This window comes from Chinchilla lanigera, unplaced genomic scaffold (assembly GCF_000276665.1).
Source record: "Chinchilla lanigera isolate Chin_1 unplaced genomic scaffold, ChiLan1.0 scaffold00044, whole genome shotgun sequence".
Taxonomy (NCBI): domain Eukaryota; kingdom Metazoa; phylum Chordata; class Mammalia; order Rodentia; family Chinchillidae; genus Chinchilla; species Chinchilla lanigera.
This window is the reverse complement of record NW_004955445.1, coordinates 1,720,120-1,729,680: the sequence shown is the minus strand read 5'-3', so window position 1 is coordinate 1,729,680 and position 9,561 is coordinate 1,720,120. Positions and strand designations below refer to the sequence as shown.

At 45.3% G+C, this 9,561-nt stretch overlaps 1 long non-coding RNA gene and 1 pseudogene across 2 annotated transcripts; both read left to right on the top strand.

The window, feature by feature from the left end:
- Window positions 1-777: 777 nt before the first annotated feature.
- Window positions 778-5,919, top strand: LOC102029804. Of its 2 annotated transcripts, XR_001235543.1 has the most exons (4): window positions 778-1,679; window positions 2,710-3,185; window positions 3,352-4,276; window positions 5,498-5,919. It is a non-coding gene; the product is annotated as an uncharacterized LOC102029804 (long non-coding RNA). The 2 variants fall into 2 exon arrangements; XR_262292.2 differs by having other exon boundaries at window positions 2,710-4,276.
- A 1,057-nt stretch (window positions 5,920-6,976) lies between these two features.
- On the top strand, window positions 6,977-7,807 carry LOC102029456 (annotated as a pseudogene).
- Window positions 7,808-9,561: the final 1,754 nt, after the last annotated feature.

The following is a 9,561-nucleotide window of genomic DNA, read 5'->3' as shown; positions in this document are numbered from 1 at the left end:
GCTTGAGTTCATTTGTTTAACAAATTATCCCTATCCCCAAAGCACAAAGAGATTATCCTACAGGTTCCTCTTCTCTAACGTGGGATTTACATCCTCACTTCACTGGAGACCCTGTGCTCAGTGTTGAGCAGGAGCACGGCTCTATTTTTTGTACACAGGGGGACTGTTCTCTTTTCTTTGTTTGTTTGTTTCGTTTTTCTTCTGGTACCAGGAATCGAACTCATGACCTTGCGCTCGCCAGACAGGCACTTTGCTGCAGAGCTAAATCCCCAGCCCCAGGGGGACAGTTTTCTTAACATGTACAGAACCCAGGACCCAGTTTGGTGTCCTTGCATCCCCTCAGGTGAGCATTTGTGGTGGAGATATTTCACCTGTGCTTGTAGCACGCTCTCGCCGCCATACCATCAGCGCCAAGGCAGGAGTCGTGTCTCCCGTGTGCGGCACCAGAGAGTAGCGGCTCTTCCGGGCGGGCTCTGGTCTGTTCTGTCCGTGCTGTGTCCCGCTGCCTTCCTCAGCAGCCACAGGCAGTGTGCGCACGTCCTCAGTGCTCTCTGGGCGTTGTAAGCAGCTGGGGGAATAAGTAAGGGAAGGGGTGCAGAGATGAAGAGCAGGTCCCTGTGCACGGTTCACTGTAAGCTCTCTGTGAGTGCTTATTGCTTCCCCACCAGAGCCTCGGTCTCCCCAGGTGTAGTTTCCAAGAGGTGATCTCCCTGCCTTCCCTGGAACCACCATGAGGACAGTTGAGGCGGTGAAGGTGGAGTGGTGTTGAAAGTGCAAAGGGCTGCACACACGATAGTGCGCACAGGCTCCGGGCTCTTTCTGGCAGCCACCTATTGCCTCCGACCAGAGGCAGCTGCAGGACTCACCTGTAGGTCTGTTCCCCAGACAGGGGGAAGAACATCAGTCCCATCTCCTCAGGGCTTTTGCAACTGATGCAAATACAAAGAAATGCAGGTAAAGAGAGTGATAAAGCACATAAGATCAGCCGCATAAAATGCCAAACCAAAGTCAAGGTTTTATTTTTTTTCTGTAATGGGAAAGAGAAAAAAAGTATTTGTAGCAATAGGGGGAACAAACTGTAAAAATACAGTTAGCACTCTGGCAGAACTCAATGGAAAAGGATACTTTGATTAGACCCTCTCCTGAGGGCATCTCCATGTCCTCAGGAGGTCATGAGGGTGACCTCCGTGTCCTCAGGGCAAGTGCGAACTCCCATCCACCCCAGACCACCGCTGCAGGAAGGGCTTACAGGATGGCACAGCTGTCTCTGGTGCCTGGGATGACAACTCTAAGGACAGGTAGCCCACCGACTGCCCAAGTTGCCTAGAAGTAATGGATGTTGCTTCTCCTCCCCTCTCCTTCTCTCCTCTCCCCCTCTCCTCTCTCTTCCTCTCTTCTCTCCCTCTGAAGGGGAGGCCTTCACAGACAAACTATGTGGGGTGCAGGCCCAGCAGGACAGAAGCTCCTGGGAAGCAGCCATTTCCTTGCTGACAAAGCCCCTGGAGGAAATGCTGACATCAATTCACAGCGGTAAAACAATGAAGGGATAAGTGTTTCCTGGCAAGGGAAGGGCTGCAGTGCAGCTGGAAGGGAACGGCGCGCTGCGGTCAAGGGCACGGGAGCACAGCCAACTGAGAGACGGCCAAGGAGACAACTGCCCACGTGACTGTCCCCAGGTGGTAAGGATGCCCATGTTCAACAAGGAAACTAAATCAGATGACCTGCAGCTGTTTTCCACACATCTGCGTATATCTGCCTATCCACTCATTCATCCACACATTCATCCATCCCTCCATCTTTTCACATACATAGCCATGCAGTCATTCATTCGTCTGTACATCCGTTTGTCCATCCATCCAGGTGTCCATGTATCTACCCATCTATTTGTGCATCCATCCGTCCACCCATCCTTCCACCCATCCATCTATCCATCCATCCACCCACCACTCATTCATCCATCTATCTACTCATCTGTTTAGTTTGAACTGCCCCATACACAAACTCTTTGATATGAGGATCTGAATTGGGATATACTGGAATATGAGGAGAGGAGTGGAGAGGTGACAAAGGGCATGGAGAGAAGTTAACAGAGCACTGTTTTGTGCTAGTTACAGTGATGGGAAAATATGGACTTATGCCACTGGGCAACTCCAAAGAGTATCCTAATCAATAGGTGAGGAACCTGAGGGCATTTATCTACCAAATCCCTAAATTGAAGGCTGTTTAGGGGGGAATTAAAACTCTGACACTTCCAATCTTGCCCTTGGACTGAACAATCTAGAAAAGCATTCACAAACAGAAAGCCACAGTGTTTTGCAAAACGTAGCTTTTGAAGCATTAAGGTCAACGCTGAGAAAAGAGAGAGAACTTACATGATCCATCCATATAGTCACTGGTTGTACACACATCTCTGCATCTTCCATCCACCTAGCCATGCACGACTCATCCACTCAGCCACCACTCATCCACTTGTGATGGCTAATTTTATGTGTTCACTTAATTAGCTTCTGAGATGCACAGACAGCTGGTAAAACATTACTTCTAAGAATATTTGTGAGAGCGTCAATAGAAAAGATCAGCGTCCGACTTGGCAGACCGAGTAAAGAACATCCACCCTGAGCAGGGTGAATAAGCATCATCCGATTTGGATCTGGGCTTAATGAAACAAAATAGTGGAGGAAAGGTAAATTCTCTCCCCTTTTCTTCTAGGACCAAGATAACTATCTTCTGTCCTTGGCCATCAGAGCTCCTGATTTAGACTTGCACTGGATTATACCTCCACTTCTGTTTCTCCAGTTTGAACAGCGTATTGTAGGACCCCTCAGCTCCCCTGTTGTACTTCTGTACATCTCTCTAGCTATATTCATATCTATTGCTGTATTTCCTACTGGTTGTTTCTCTGGAGAACCCTACAATACCATTCTTCATCTCTTCCTTTTTTCTATCCTTCCATGTATCTTTCTATCCATCTTGTCTTTGTCTAAATGTCTCAGATTAGCTATTTTGTCCACACAACAACTAAGGAACAAGAACTACAATAAAATTCCAGAAAATCTCAGCAGCCAAATCTCTAGGAATTGGGACCCCTTCTTCCAAGCTTCCAAGGCCAGTCACAAAAAAACTTCATGATGTAGAACATCCTCCAAGGATCCAATGGTACCAAACTGGAGGTCCCATTGTTTGGGGTATGTCCTAAGTTTCTGAATAGCATGCGCATCAGAAAAGATACAACAACTGTCATTTGGGGGGATTTTTGGTATTTTCTGAACTTGGCATCAGAGATCTCTGTAGCAGTCATGGTATTTTGAAGTGAGACTTCTTGGATCTTAATGTAGGTTTTACCATTTCTAGATGTGTGATCTTGAGCGTGTGCTTGGACCTCTGTAAGCCTCAGTTGGCATAGCTGTGAAAAAGGAATCAGAAGGCTGCTGCGATTAGAAAAAGAAACCCACACAGGAGCACTTGGGACAGTGCCGGTTGTACATAACAGGTGTTTGGACGGTGTTAGCAAGGATGGTGACGGTGGTGATGATGACGACCATGGCGGAGACAGTGGCAACCTGATTATGATGGTAACGATGACAACAGTGATGATGAAGAATAGAGATGATGACAGGTGTACGATGATGATAATGATGTTTATGGTAATAATGAAGCTGCTGGTGGCTGCTGCTGCTGGTGATGATGACTCTGACAGGGATGGTGATGGTGATGGTTTCCTATTTGACTACTGATGCTCTGATGGAGGGAATGCTCAGTAAGAAGACGTCTCCTTCCATCCACAGAAGGGATGTGTCAAGGCTCGGGGACAGAGGGCTTGCCTGGCTCTGTGACTCTAATCCTATTTCAAATGCTTAGCCCAGGGTAAATAGTCACTCACATCTTTGTCAGACCATGTAATTAAAAAGAATTCAGAGAGATGGGGATACATTTGGCATTCTAATTTTCAAATTGATTCCTGCCGTGCCTCGAGGACCGAACAAGCCTCTGCTGGACTCAGGACATATGCGGATCTGGAGACAGAGCTTGGACGCGGATCCCAACAGGACGTTCCAGGGACCTCAGTCCTCTTACTTGGTGCCCTGTGGCCCCGAGACCGGCTGGAGACTCCACCACAAGGCTCTCCAGGTGCTGATACTTGCTCACAGCCTTTCCCTCAGGGGCCCACCCTGAATTCAAGGCGGACACGTGTCTGGGCATTTCTGTCCAGGAGCTCCTTGTGTGGGAGGACACCAGGAGCTACTCAGCCAGAAAGCCTTGGGGTCAGACTCTCCAGGTAGGTCTCAGCTGTACCCAGAACTGGGTGACCTGGGGAGCGCACAGTTTTTCTAAGCCTCAGTTTCCTCAAATAGAAATTGAAGGTAATCTTGGTAAGTGACTCCCAAGGTTCCTTGTGAGGAAATGAGTTAGTGCCTGTGAAGTGCCGTGGGCCACGTGCTCACTAAATGAGACTGAATAAGTAAATGAGTGCCTCTCTGGGCTCTCACAGAAGTGTAAGGGTAGATCAGTAATCTCACTCACTTTATTTCTTTAATTTTAACTTTTATCAGTATAAGTTTGCGTACAGAATGATCATACTCATTGCGGGGAGTTGGTACACGTACATAACACACCCTAATTATTTTTTTTTATCCCTTTCCTGCCCCTTCCCTCCTCCTCCCTGCCTCTCATGGTCTCTTTGCCTTTTGCAAAGGATCGGTCTCCCTGCTTTCCATTGTCTATCTTTTACTTTGAATGAGAGGAACTTAGTAACCCATTCACTTGCTCATCTATTTATTCCTGCACTCATTCAGCCCATGCTGGGACTGGTTGCTCCCCCCATCCTACATGTTAGGGGACACAGCTGAGATCTCATGGAGCCACTGCCTGGGAGGACAGGCAGGTAGCACACAGCTAGTGGGAATTCAGGGAGTAAGACTTTGCCCTGTGGGTGCCGGAGGCAGCGCCTGGAGCAGCCTGGGGGTGTAGGAGAAAGCAAGGGAGGCTCCAGCGGGGAGTGGGGGGCAGTGTCTGAGCCGACTGGGCAGAGCACTCGGGCTGGGTGTTGAAAGGAGATGTGGGCTCCAGGCCAAGAACTCCGCAGGCAACAGTATCTGGGAATGAGGTACCACAGTAACCCTGGGTGTGAGTGGACATCAGTGGACGAAGCTCAGTCCCTCCCTTCGGGGCTCCCAAAGGAGTAAATCAGAAGTGTTTAGGGCTTTGCTTGGTAGCTAAAGTCATTTAAGTGAGCTGATGTGTGAGTATTCCCGTCACACACATGAAAGGATGGGTGTGTGAAGTAACACACGTGCTCCTTAGCTCCATTTAGCCATTCTATAATGTCTATGGATTTCACAACATGCTGCACAGGATAAATATGATTTACATTTCTCCCAGCTTCTTGTTGCTGTTACCAAATACCTAAGAAAAACAACTTAAAGGGGTGAAGGTTTCTTCTGACTCCTGGCTTCAAAGGTTTTGGTCCATGGTCAACTCCACTGCTTCTTGCCTGCAGGTACAAGGGTGTGGTGGAAGAAAGCTGCTCATCTCCTGACAGAAAGGAAGCGGAGAAGGTGAGGGAGCCTGAGAGGAAGGGGCTGGGTAGCAGACACAGTCTCCAGCATCATGCCCCTATGAGCTATTCCCTCCACACAAGCCCCGCCTCCTGTTTCCATCTCTCCCCAATAACGCTGTCAAATTACCATCTCGTCAATAAATCAGTCCACTGAGAAAGAGCTCCCACTGTGTCTGTGGATACCCGCAGACACACCCAGAGTGTGGTGTATGAATTCCCTAGGTATTCTGCAGCCAACCGACTTGACAATCAAGATCAGCCATCGCAGTCCATTTAAAAATCAATTAATTAAGTATCAAAAGTGTGGACGTTCAGGGAAATACTTTCTGGTTGTGGAGAGAAAATTGACAAAAACCTTGAAGTGAAATAAACCGTACAGGCTTATTTACCGGTAAGAACTCACTTGAACTTTCCCAAGTTCCTACAGACAGGTTTAGAAGATAGTCACAGGACCCGTCCCACCCCAGCCATCATCTGCTGGGAGATTTGCTCCCCCTGTGCTCTCACTGCCCTTCCTGGCTCACTCAGGCCCAGCCTCCATGCCTTGCCTCAGCTGAAGCACACCTTGCCCTCCCCACTCCCCTGAATTCCTTATCCAAGAAGTTCTCTGGATTAATCTAATGGCTTGTCCGCACATGACAGAATCCCACCTCCGACACTGCCACCGCTAACCAGCAGATCATGGAGTAGCTAACAGATGAGAGGAGTGAGCTGTTTTGTGGGTTTTTTTTTTTTTTGTTGTTGTTGTTGTTGTTTTTTCCGGTACCAGGAATCGAACTCATGACCTTGCGCTTGCCAGGCAGGCGCTGTGCCGCTGAGCTAAATCCCCAGCCCAATGAGCTGTGGTGGTTAGACCCTTGGGGAACTGAACCAGATGTGACAAGTTTGCTCTTACTCTTTCTGAGGGCCACACTCTCTGTCGCAGCTAGAACTTGCCTATAAGGCAGCAAGCATGGCAGCCACTACCATGGAGCCCCGGAGAAAAGAGGAAGCTACTTTTCTCTAGCAACTACAATTTAGTCTCAAGGAAAACTCTGATTGGTCCTGATCAGTTCATGTGACCAAATATAGACCAATCACTGTTGCCGGGGAAATGGGATTCTCTGATTGGCCAAAATTACATCCTCATTCTAAGGGCTGAATTAGGTTGGGTTCCTTAGAAGTGGGTTCTAGGACCCAACTAAAAAACGTAACTACAGCTCAATCTCCTCATGAACATAGACACAAAAACCATCCATGAAACACTGGCAAATAGAATGCCACAACTCATCAAAAGGATCACACATAATGACCAAGTAGCTTTCATCCTAGGGATGCAAGGATGTTTCCACATACAAAAGTCAATAACTGTAACACACTACATAAACAGAAGCAAGGACAAAAGTCACATGACTATCAATACATGGAGAAAAAGCTTTTGACAAAATCCAACATACATTCATGATAAATGCCCTGAAGAAAATAGGTATAAAAGGATCTTACTTTAACATAATGAAAGCCATTTATGGCAAACCAGTGGTCAACATCATTAAATGAAAAGAAGCTGAAAGCTTTCCCTGTAAAATGAGGAATGAGACAAATATGTCCACTATCATCACTCTTGTTCAATACAGCACTCAAAATATTAACCAGAGAACCAGACGCCCAGTTCGATTGACATGGCCGCCTTCTGATTACCCCAAAGCACACTGACGCTAAAGCAGGTCCTGAGAGGACAACAAGTTCTCGTCCTCTATAGAAGGATTTTGCAGGCAATCCAGCAAGTTCCAAATGTGTCTGACTGCAAATACTTGAAGAACTGGGCAGGAGAAGAATTCAAAAGAAATAAAAGCACCACAGAAGAGGATACAATCCGGATCATGATTACTCAAAGTAATATCCAGCTAAAGGAGTTAGAAAAAGCACTTGCATTAGCAAAATCTCAGCTCTAACATTTTTCTGAAAGGATTTCCAAATGTTCATGTTCTGTTGAGTTTAGGTTTAATGGACAGCTCAAAACCAAGTCAAACTGTCGGTATGTATAGTACACAGACATTTCATAAGGTGGAGCATAGGATGTCACAGAGAGCAAAGAAAAGCACAATGAGACCACTCCTTTAGAAGTGAGAAATATACCTGAGTTCTGAAAATGTTTCTGGAATGTTCTGAAAATGTACTACCAGTTTTCATAAGAAGCAAAAACTATTAACAAGTGGCCAGTTGCATATGAAAAGATACTCAACACAAATCATCAGGAAAATGCATATCAGAACCATAAAGAGAGCTGGGCGTGGTGGTACATGCTTGTAATCCCAGCACTTGGGAGGCTGAGGCAGGAGGATTGCTGCAAGTTTGAGGCCAGCCTGAGCTACAAAGTGAGTTCAAGGCCAACCTGCACTGCATAGTGAGACCCTGTCAAGATAAAAACAATACAAACACAAAACCAAAAAAACCAGCACTTCATTTTCACTACAGTGGCTTCATCGTCACTACAAAAGGAAAATAAAGGTTGGTGAAGGTGTGATGAAGTTGCTCAGTAGCACACACCTGTAATCCCAGCACTCTGGGACCTTCTTGAAAATCCTTCTTAAGGGACACTGAAGTACCCTGTTCAGCTGTTCCACGATTTGATAGCCAAAGGACTAAAAAAATCCCATCGCTGGCACATCTGGATCTTTGCTGCAAAGAAAAGAAAAAGAACTTAGTGAACACATTGAAATACCAAATAGATCAGGGAAAACTGTAGGCAACTTCTGAGTGAAACTTCCATGATTACCTTAATTTCAATGTAGATAGCTGTATATATTGAAGGAATATCCTTGGTGTGTCAGGTTCTTCTCCAAGGACAGGAAAAACAAATAACTTTGAAGAATACATCAGAGACAAATACATCACAGCCAGAGTTGACTAAGGACACTTTTGAAAGCAATTAAATTTATAACATACAATTAATTTAAACAAAGATGTGGAAGTAAAGCTTATGGAAGATGCTGGGGTTATCAGTCCTGCAAACTTAAGTCCTCTTCATCAACAAAGCAGAGCTAAGAAGAGAATCCAAGAATGTGGCCAGATGTAGAATCTGAGAAGATGTAGATAAAAATTTGCCAAATGAAATATGTACCTAGTAAGAGCACTGTAAGCCAGAGGAGCGGTATTAACCAACGGTATAGATGTTAATGACCCGGATTGCCAGAGCTCCACTTCCCGTAGCCTCAGAATTCATAACATAAAATACTTCTGAATACCTGTCTGAGGGAGTAACCTACTAATGAAGAGTGCTTGTATGAGCCAGCTTTCAGGTTCCTAAAGAAGCATTAATATGTTGTAAAGCCATTTGACAGAAAGAGAAGATTTGTGAAGTTTCTGAAGAAAGAATACTTTGGAAATATAAAAAACAATTAGCCAGAGCAATCATGCAAGAGAAAGAAATTTCATATATATATACGAAATCAAATTATATATATATATATGTGTGTGTGTGAAATCAAATTATCATTATTGCAGATGATATGATCCTTTACACAGAAGACCCAGGTGATTCCATCAGAAGACTTCTGGAATTGATAACCAAATTCAGCAATGCAGCAGGATACAAATCAACACATAAAGATAAATAGTGCACAAGTACACCAATAATGATTTCACCAAGAAAGAAATTAGAAAAAAAAAGTACCATTTTCGATAGCATCAAGAAAAATGAAATACTTAAGAATGAGCCTAACCCAAGAAGTGAGACTTCTACAACAAGAACTGTTTTGAAAAAGGAGATCAAGGAGGATGTCAGAAAATGGAAAGATACCTCTGTTTCTGGATAGGCAATGTTGTCAAAATGGCCATACTTTCAAAACTGATATACAGATTTAGTGCAATCCCAATCAAAATACCAACAGCGTTTCTCCCGGAACTAGAACAAACCATCCTAAAATTCATACAGAACCAGAAGAGACCCAGAATAGCAAAAGCAGTCCTGGGTACCAAGAGCAAAGCAGGAGGGTTTCAATTTACATTCCAAGCCCAGGTAATAA